This window comes from Danio rerio, chromosome 21 (assembly GCF_049306965.1).
Source record: "Danio rerio strain Tuebingen ecotype United States chromosome 21, GRCz12tu, whole genome shotgun sequence".
Classification (NCBI taxonomy): domain Eukaryota; kingdom Metazoa; phylum Chordata; class Actinopteri; order Cypriniformes; family Danionidae; genus Danio; species Danio rerio.
Genome location: NC_133196.1, coordinates 13,108,486 through 13,117,446, shown reverse-complemented (window position 1 = coordinate 13,117,446; position 8,961 = coordinate 13,108,486). Strand labels below are relative to the sequence as shown.

The following is an 8,961-nucleotide window of genomic DNA, read 5'->3' as shown; positions in this document are numbered from 1 at the left end:
GCTAAAAAACAAAATCTTGCAATGTCAAATTTTTCCATTATCGTGCAGTTCTAATATAATAGTTAATTTTTTTGAACATTCATTCATTTTCTTTTCGCTTAGTCCCTTTATTAATCTGGGGTCCCCACAGAGGAATGAACCGCCAACTTATTCAGCATATGTTTTACGCAGCAGATGCCTTTCCAGTCGCATCACTCTGAAACTCTCATAGACACTCATTCACACACATACACGAAGGACAATTTTTAGCTTACTCAATTCACCTGTACCGCATGTCTTTGGACTTGTGGGGGAAACCGAAGCACCCGGAGGAAACCCACATGAACACGGGGAGAACATGCAAACTCCACACAGAAATGCCAACTGACCCAGCCGAGGCTCGAACCAGCGACCTTCTTGCTGTGAGGCGACAGCACTACCTACTTTGCCACCGTGTCGCCCCTATATTTGAATATACATGTATATATTTGTAATTCTAATGGCTGAAAGTGAAGATAGGTTAACATATGAGCCATTCTTGATTTGTAAATGTATACAGTTAAAGTCAGAATTATTAGCCCCCCTTTTAATGTTTTTTCTTTTTAAATTTTTCCTAAATTATGTTTAACAGAGCAAGGAAATTTTCACAGTATGTCTGATAATATTTTTTCTTCTAGAGAAAGTCTTATTTGTTTTATTTAAGCAAGAATAGAAACAGTTTAAACTTTTTTAAAAGCCATTTTAAGGACAAATTATTAGCCCCTTTAAGTTATTATTTTTTTTTCCAATAGAACAAACCATCAGTATACAATAACTTACCTAATTACCCTAACCTGCCTAGTTAACCTAATTAACCTAGTTAGGCTTTTAAATGTCACTTTAAGCTGTATAGAAGTGTCTTGAAAAATATCTACTAAAATATTATTTACTGTCATCATGGCAAAGATCAGTTATTAGAAATGAGTTATTAAAACTATTATGTTTAGAAATGTGTTGACAAAATCTTCTCTCCGTTAAACATAAATTAGGAAAAAAATTAACGGGGGCTAATAATTCAGGGGGCTAATAATTCCTACTTCTTCAACTGTATGTGCTGCATATATTGCTGATTCTCGAATTCTCCAAGGTCTCCAAGATAAATCTTCTATTTTTTCAAAAATACATTTTTTTTTGTTCATTTTTAAACAATAACACAAATTATATCTAATTATCTCTAAAAATAATGTTTGTATGTGTATTTAGCTGTTATATTTAACTACATTTAGCTGTCTAAATGTCATTTTAGATGTCATCTTTAATTTTTGTTGCCACTACCTAGTTACTTTCATCAGGTCAAATAAACATTTGCATGAAACATCTATTTTCTGTATTGTTTGTAATTTTATCTATAAAGCACTCATATAATGCATACGATGTGATGTCACTTCTCCTGGCGGGATATTTTAGGAGGCATTGAGGCATATTGTTTATTCTTCTGTCATTAATTTGTATAAAATATTTAATGATAGACCAGAAGTAGATTAATTATGTGTCAACTCTGTTATTATGATATTTCAGCAAATTTCTCAATCACTCTTTAAAAAACAACATGATGAAAATACACAAAATTGTGCTTTAGACATGCCGTGTGGTATCTGCTTTGAGGTTAGCATCTTGAGCTAAATCTCAAAATGGTGGAAAGTCAAGTCTTTTTCTGTTGCACGTCATGATTTTACCAAGTATGATGCGATCCTGATTAACATCTATGTTAAACCTGGAACATATTTTCGTTCGAAAAAATGTAATCCATACCTTTTCCCTATCCCTAAACCCAACCATAACTGTAAATTATTCCTGAAATCAGAAAGGAATAATAGTTGCATAAAAAATCATGTAGAAGTGCATAAACCGTATTTTAAGCCTAAACTTATACTAAACGGTAAACATGTCTCTCAATTCTGATTGACTGATTGGAATGTTGTTCCAGATTCAACATAGATGTTAATCATGTCCTACTTGGTGAAGTCAGGTTGGCGGTTACTGTCAGCTTTGTTAGTGGTTTAAAAAGTTTAACAATTAGTAAATAGAGACAGAATCAAATGTTCCCCATCACATTTTGCATTGTTTTACAATAATAATACATATGTTGTGTGTCATTCCAGTTTAAGGAAAATGATTGGAGAAACCTGTATCCGCGATTCTGAAATGAATATAAATATGAAATTCAAACATGCACTGTTAACAATTTCCTGTAAAATCTACAGCAACTTACTGTAATTCACTTATACCAAAAATACTGTATTTATATTTACAGCACCATTTATCTTGCTCTATATATATAGAATTGTATGTATATCTTTACTGTAACATATACAGTAATTTTCACAATCTAACTTTAAAATACTGTAGCATACTGCAAAAATGTAAAATACAGTTCAAATCACAGTTAAATACTGTGTAATTTACAAAAATCTTTAACAGTGAGTATGTGATTTGCATATATTGCTATAAACCATATTTATAAACAGTATGGGATCTGAATATATAGATCATCTGAAGCAGATTGGGTCAAAGTGTCACCTAAGAAGGTCAGCCATTTTTCATGAGTCTCACTGTAAAACCTGCTTGGCAGCTTCTGGCCATTTTCCCCCCAGCACACATTCACACCTGCTGTTCCCTACAGAGTCTTTCTGGGACGGAGTGATTATGCAGAGTGTTTTTGGTGTGGTAGTTTTAGGTTGGGTGCAGGGAAGCCACTGTGAATCCTTGAGATTAGGCCTGCGTGAAGAAGCCAACCACACCCTTGATTAAAAACAGCTTTCAATCAGCCCTTCAATCCTAGCTAACAAACATACCAGCTATAGCTCACCAAACCTTTATATGTAATGCAAAACTAATTTTAAAGGGATGCATTGAACTCCTCAGGTGTGTATTTGAGTCTTTGATGCTAGCTAGCTAATGTATAGCAACCACATTAAACACATTATCATTTTTTAATGATGTTTGGTCTTTTTGTGATTCTAAACTATGTTTATTTGGATTAGTAGTTAAGGATATACATAAATTACAAAAATACTTCCATTTTTATAAACTTAAACACTTTTTGGAGGACTGCTAGCTATAGTAACACTAGCTACGTTAGCTAGCTCATTAAACTTCCCTTTTTGTCAATCCTGGAGGCTTTTTTGTATGTAACAGAACACATTTACTTTAAAGAGACTGTAAACTGTCTAAAATGATCAAGATGTAGAAATGCCAAACCACTGAAGTGATGTTATTAATTGTCAGAGATTGTTTTCTTAATCATTAGCATTTTAGCACATTTATCATGCATAAAACATACACCTGACACACTTTAATTGAAGCCTAATGACTTTTATACAATATATATCTTTTTAATAACTTACTATATCTTACAAATCTGTTATTTTTGTTAATGTCAAAGACGTTTTTTTTTTTTTTTGTATATAGCATGAAATATTTACTTGAAGAGAAAGATTTCTTTACCTGTTGGCATTGTAGCAATAACGTTGAAGATAAAACACAACAAAACACACAACAGTTTTGCTTTTATTTAGTTGTTTGTTTTTATACTTAATATTATAATATTTATATATTATTAATATTATTAATATTTTATATAATATAAAATGTAGGGTCTTTCAACCACTCCAATTCATAAATGTATTAAATGGGATTTTTGTATTAAATTTATATGACATGCAGAGAGTCTATAGCAGGCGAGTGTGTGTAAATAATGTTGACTTGCTATTCTCTTTATTAAAAATATATAATTTTTTTAATATTATGTGTAGGGAAGCCGCCGTGAATCCTAAAGATTAGGCCTACATAAAAAGGAAAGTACTGTAATAAAAACAGTAAATTAAAGGGAACTAGTTTAGCGATTAAAATAATAAAATCATAAATATGTTTCTAAAATGTTATCCTAATGTTTCTGAAACATTATCATCTCATCCCATTTTCATCTGCTTTTCCGGGGCCGGGTCGCTGGGGCAGCAGTCTTAGGAGAGAACCCCAGACTTTCCTCTCCCCAAACACTTCCTTCAGCTCCTCTGGGGGGATCCCAAGGTCTCCAAGGTCAGCCAAGAAACATAGTCCCTCCACCGTGTTCTGGGTCTTCCCTGAGGCCTCCTCTCGTTGGGACATGCCTGGAACATCTCCCTAGGTAGGTGTCCAGTAGGCATCCGAAACAGATGCCAGAGCCACCTCAGCTGACTTCTCTCAATGTGGAGGAGCAGCTGTTATATATAAGGGTGCAAAGAAAACTCATTTTGGCCGCTTGTATCCTAAATATTGTCCAAAAGCTTGTCTAAAAGTTCATGACCATAAGTGAGAGTAGGAACCTAGATTGACCGGTAAATCGAAAGCTTTGACTTTCGGCTCAGCTCCTTTTTTTACCACAACAGACCGGTAGATCAACCGCATTACTGCTGCCGCTGCATCAGTCCGCCTGTCAATCTCACATCCTTCCCTCACTCGTGAACAAAACCCCAAGATACTTGAACTCCTCCACCTGGGGTACGGACTTTCCTCCAACCTGGAGATGGCAAACCACTTTTTTTCCGGTGGAGCACCATGGCCTCGGACTTAGAGGTGCTTTTTCTCATCCCAGTCGCAAATCACTCTGCAGCAAACTGCCTCAGCGCATGCTAAAGGTCCATGTGCGATGAAGCCAACAATACAACAACATCGTCTGCGTATAACAGAGATGAACTCCTGTGGTTGCTGAACCAGACCCCTCCAGCCCAATACTGCACTTTGAAATTCTTTCCACTAAATTATGAACAGAATTGGTGACAAAGGGCAGCCCTGATGGAGGCCAACACAGTCGGCAATAAAACATTATTATAAAAACAGTATTTCTGATCATATTCTGGAAGCCCATAAAAATGAATTAAGTAAAATAAACTGAAAACATGCAGTGAATTATGTTCATTTTTAAAACCTGGAAAAATATTTGTTGATAGCTTTGAGAGAACTTTTCCAGAGTGATTCCTGTTTGTTTGAGTCTTTTTGCAGTCCGGAATGCGACACAGACAGAGTAACGAGCTTATAAGAGAAGTGTTTGTAAAGCAACACTCTTAAAGTGAGTTTTAGCTGAACAGCATGCGTATAAATTAAGTGGGCGTTAATTAGTTTCTCATCACGCTGATGCATCTGTCAGCAGCACAATGGCTGAGGAGTGGAAACATTCAGGCACATTAAAGTCACCGCATCTGATTACATTTCCTCTGATTTCCATGGCATTGTTGACACAGTCAGCGTAGGGTGTTGTCATGGTTCAGTCCTGAGCAACTGGGCTGCTTTTATGAGTAAAGCCGCTCTGGAACACAACAAAGAACATCAGGTAGGACTGAAGCAATTAATTCAGTCACCTCTGATTAATATGAGAGACTCCGTAGAGATTCAGCTGTAAGTCCAGCCTATAATGTTGAAGAGCAGATTTATGAATAATTCTTGAATAAGTAAGTACTTAAGTGAATAAATAAATAAATAATTTATAAAATATTAGAAATTTTACACTAAATAAATCAAATCTGAAAACATTGTATTTACTGCAAAAACCCATTGCCTTAAAAACGACAAATTGATTTTTTTGTAAAAACAAATATAAGTATTTTTGTTGTAACAGAACTGTTTAGTAAACTTAACTTAATTTTTACAATTATGCACATAGTTTAATTGCTTAATAATTTGAAGCCAATGAATTTACTCACTTTTTCAACTAATCACTTTTACAGTGTATAATATATTGTCTGGTTTATCAGTAAGACAAAAATAATAAATGCATATATCCTTGAAAAAGGTATAATTTTCAGCTACACTGTAAAGTTAGCTGCTGCCTTAGATGTTTGAGTTGAATCAAATACATTTTATAAGTCATTTCATTGCATCGATTTAAAATAACTAGCTAGCTAATGTAGTAAACACATTAGACATTAAACATAATTTTTTTGCTGAGGTTTGGTCTTTTTATGATTCTAAACTATGTTTATTTGGATTAGTAGTCATAGATTTACATAGGCTAAATAACAAAAATACTGACACATTTATAAACTTAAACACTTTTGCATGACCGCTAGCTATAGTAACACTAGCTACGTTAGCTAGCTCATTAAACTTCCATTTTGTCAATCCTGAAGGCTTTTTTTTGTATGTAACACAACACATTTACTTTAAAGAGACTGTAAACTGTCTAAAATGATTAAGATGTAGAAATGACAGACCACTGAAGTGATGTTATTAACTGTCAGAGATTGTTTTCTTAATCATTAGCATTTTAGCACATTTATCATGGATAAAACATACACCTAACACACTTTAATTGAAGCCTTATCACTTTTTTGATAATTTATAATAAATATATTTCAATCTAACTCTATCTTACAAATCGATCATTTTTGTCATATATTAGTAGTAATAGTTTGATATATAATTAATTATAATATTTTTGATATCATATAATTTTATACAGTGCAATTTTATTTACATTTTTTCCATTGTCAAGATCTTACATAAAAGACTTTTACACTATATAGATAGATACTTATTCATATTAGATATGCATATTCATATATACAGTATACAAGTATACTAGGCCCACATGGAATCTGCATGTGCAGAAAGCCGCAGATTTTTAGCCCATCGTTGAGTTTATTTATTTACTTGTGTAAATGTGTGTAAATTTATATTCAGTTTTTAAATTAATTTCCCTAAAATGATAATGATATATTAACAATAATATTAAAATGTTCATATTATTTATTTACAATACAGTTTGTAAAGTAATATTTCCAGTTTTTTAGTTGCTATATTATTATGTGAGAGCTTTGTTTACCAAATAAATGGATCTAGATGGATTTTTATTGTAGATGTTAAATAAAAGTTAAAAAATGTATTATTTTTATATTTTGTATATTAGGTTTTTATTAATGATACTCTCAAAATCATTTAACATAAATCCACAGATCTTTTTTTTTTACAAAATTCTCAGGAGAAATAGTTAACAATGTCCGCAGATTCTGACTGGCTCTACTTATAAGTAACTATACTCATATTATTCTGATTGATCTTAAAGGGATAGTTCACACAACATCCGTTTTAAATGTATTTATTTTTATTTAATTTCTTTTTCTTTCCTAAACAAAAAACGAGATATCTTGTGGATATCCTGCGAAAAACTGCCATTGCCTTCTACAGTATTTTTTGTTTCTACAATGGATGTTGATGTTTGCTTTTCCCCCAACATTCTTCAAAATATATTCCTTTGTGTTCAACAGAAGAAAGATATTTATAAAGTTTAGAAAAGTGAATAAACGGGGGGAAATTATCAAACAAGTCACTGAGCTTTAGAAACGAGTAAATCTTCAAGGAAGCCTTTTTGGTTGTGTTTACCAACAGATATTTAAGATTGTTCACATGGGTGTGAGTCTGTCTGTAGTCACTTCAACACTTTCCGCTTACTTTAGTCTGCTGGTATTAGATTACAGAGCTAGATTGTGGATCTTTTGACCTTAGTACTCCATGTGGGACTGAGACACATGTCTGCGTCGGCAAGCAGAGAGCGCAAAATGTGGGAGAAACCCAGCTGGACTGAAAAATAGAGCTGAAAATAGTAAACATTGATAGCACTAGATAATGCCAATGACATGCTGTTGAGAATATAAAGGAAGCATGCTTATCAATAAGGTCTAATGTTTATCTTTGTTTTGTGTGTTTGTTCTACTGGGTTATATAAGCATTTGCATGAAAAAAATCTGCGTTTTCTGTCATTTTAGTTATAAACAAATACATTTTGTGTCTGTCCCTATATGTTCTGGTCATCTCTGTTACATTTTGAAAAGGCATAATAGTAAATCACTGATAGAGAAAGCATGTGATTTGCTAGTAATGTCACTTCCTGTGGCGGGAAACTATGGAAAGCATAGAGGGATGTCAATTAATCTTCTCTCATTCATTTGTACAAATTGTTTAATGATATGCCAGTAGTATTATTTTATGTCAGCTCTGTTATTGTTATATTTAGGCGAATATCCTCATTCACTCTTTAAAAACAGTAATATGATGAAAATACATACAATTGTGCTTTAGACATGCCGTGTGGCATCTGGTTTGAGGTTAGCATCTTGAGCTAAAGCACGAAATGGTGGAAAATGTCAACTCTGTTAATGTCAGCTTCAACATGGGCTTATTCTGAAAACGTAGCCCTGTATACGTTTCTGGAGATTGCAAACTTTTAAACTACTTATCTTTAAAACGAACGCTATGGAGTGGTATGACGCCGTTCCTTTTCTTGCTAACCAGCTGACTGCTTACTTGCATTTGGATGGCTTTCCTGCTGCCACCTGTTTGTTCAGTTAGCTTGACACGTACGTAGGATTTGAGATGCAGTCGAAGTTGACCACGACGACAGGTTTCGAGTCTGATGAAGAATGGTTCCAGAAAGTAGGTAAGACAAAAACAGAAGCTATAAAATAAAATAAGCAAGTAAATAACAGGGTGAGAATGTGGTAAAAATCAGGCGAGGGCTTTTCTTTTTCTCGACTGCTTATGAAAACATTGTGGTTGGGTTTAGGTAAGGAGATGGATGGGTCAATCTGTATATTTGAAAATACTATTGGTTGGGTTTAGGGAAGGGGGAGGGTGGAAGATCGGTAGGTTGGTCAGTCAGTAACTGAGTTAGTTAACAGCGGCCTCTGGTGGATTTACGTGAGAAGAGCAAGCGCAAATGGCACTCCCGAGAGAAATTTAAGATCTGATAAAGCATACACGGCGGCCTCCGATGGTTTCATGAAAACACAAACTGCAAAAACATGCACTTCCTGGGACATATTTTTCTCTCTGCAGAAATGCATCAATGTCAATATTTTAATAAATAAAAAATGCTAAAATGAAATGACTGAATCCAAAATCAAACAAAAAGTGCTCAGGGGTAGCTTAATTAATGTGTCGGTGCTCTTTGGGTAAGGGATTCATTCAAAT

General features: G+C 33.9%; 1 protein-coding gene across 1 annotated transcript in view; it reads right to left on the bottom strand.

The window, feature by feature from the left end:
• gtf3c5 (general transcription factor IIIC, polypeptide 5) overlaps window positions 1-8,961 on the bottom strand; it is a 678,526-nt gene that overhangs the window by 297,641 nt on the left and 371,924 nt on the right. The window lies entirely within an intron of this gene.